The 1,451-nt window shown below is 39.6% G+C and overlaps 1 non-coding gene across 1 annotated transcript; it reads left to right on the top strand.

Moving 5' to 3' along the window:
* Positions 1-265: 265 nt before the first annotated feature.
* Positions 266-372, top strand: LOC141709104 (small nucleolar RNA R71). Its single transcript, XR_012569697.1, has one exon. It is a non-coding gene; the product is annotated as a small nucleolar RNA R71 (small nucleolar RNA).
* The last annotated feature ends 1,079 nt before the right edge of the window (positions 373-1,451 follow it).

Raw genomic sequence — 1,451 nt, 5'->3', positions numbered from 1 at the left:
AGCCAAAATGTCCACCTTCATCGTCAAATCCTTAAGTTGGGCAGCGATAGAAGTTGCTGCGTCCAACTCCAGAATTCCTGTGACTTTTCCCTGAATCAACCTCTGGGAAGGATTCTGGTACTCATTAGCAACCATCAGTTCAATAAGTTCATATGCTTCATCGTAAATTTTAGCCCACGAGGCTCCTCCTGATGCTGCATCAAGCATGGGTCTAATAGTAACACCCAATCCATTGTAAAAATAGTTGATAATCATCCAGTCAGGCATGCCATGGTGTTGGCACTTCCTTAGCATCTCCTTATATCGATCCCAAGCCTCACACAGAGATTCTCCAGTTTGCTAAGCAAACTGAGTCAGAGCATTCCTGATTGCAGCATTCTTCGCCATATGGAAGAATTTAGTGAGAAACTTTTGCGCAAGATCCTCCCAAGTGGTGATAGACCCTGCTGGTAGAGAGTGTAACCATCATTTAGCTTTGTCCCTTAGAGAGAATGGGAAGAGGCGTAGCTTGATAGCATCTTCATTCACATCATTAAACTTGAAGGTTTCGCAAATCTTGATGAATTCCCTAATGTGCATGTTGGGGTTTTCAGTAGGAGAACCCCCAAACTGAACTGAGTTTTGTATCATCTGAATCGTTCTTGACTTGATCTCAAAAGTGTTAGCCCTGATGGCTAGTCTGGTGATGCTTGACTCAATGTCGTTAATCTTAGGCTGAGAATAATCCATCAAAGCCTTCAGATTTTCCGCTTGATCACCCATCTCTACTAAAACTGGTTCTTCAACTTTCTCTTCTTCTTCTACCTTCTTTTCTTCCTCAAAAACTTCCTTACGAATTACCACAAGTTCTTCCTCGGTTTTATCTAGTGTTCTCTTACGAGTACGTGAACGCGTATGCATACACCCTTGCTAGAGTACCTGAAATAAAACAAGGAACAAATAAGTAACAATGTCCGATTCAATGAACTTTAACGACCACTGATGGAAAGCACATAAACTATAAATTAACACTATAGTCCCCGGCAGCGGTGCCAAAAACTTATTAGTCGCTAAACACGCGTTAATATTACACGCAAGTATACGAGTTTGCAAGTAGTATAGAATCTTTTCTAGTTCGTTCCCACAGAGACTGGATTGGTTTACTAATTAATTCACGCACTTAAATAACAATGTATGGTTATTATTCAATGCTAAGACGATAATAAATTGAGGTTGTTTATAACTAAGAATTACGCTAACTATTATAACTACGAAATTAAGATTGACTGAATTAATATATATGACAAACATGGGATTCTAACTTCATTAAATACTTCATTCAATAGCCTTATTGTTCTCAACCTTAGCATGCAATGGTGATGACACTAATCGGACAACACGAAACTGATAAACGCCAACTTTCGTTGCACGAGTACCATACTACCACACATCCACAAAAGAGATAGAAGCTG

This window comes from Apium graveolens, chromosome 2 (genome assembly GCF_009905375.1).
Source record: "Apium graveolens cultivar Ventura chromosome 2, ASM990537v1, whole genome shotgun sequence".
Lineage (NCBI taxonomy): Eukaryota > Viridiplantae > Streptophyta > Magnoliopsida > Apiales > Apiaceae > Apium > Apium graveolens.
The sequence above is the reverse complement of the archived record's forward strand: the minus strand, read 5'-3'. Positions and strand labels throughout refer to the sequence as shown.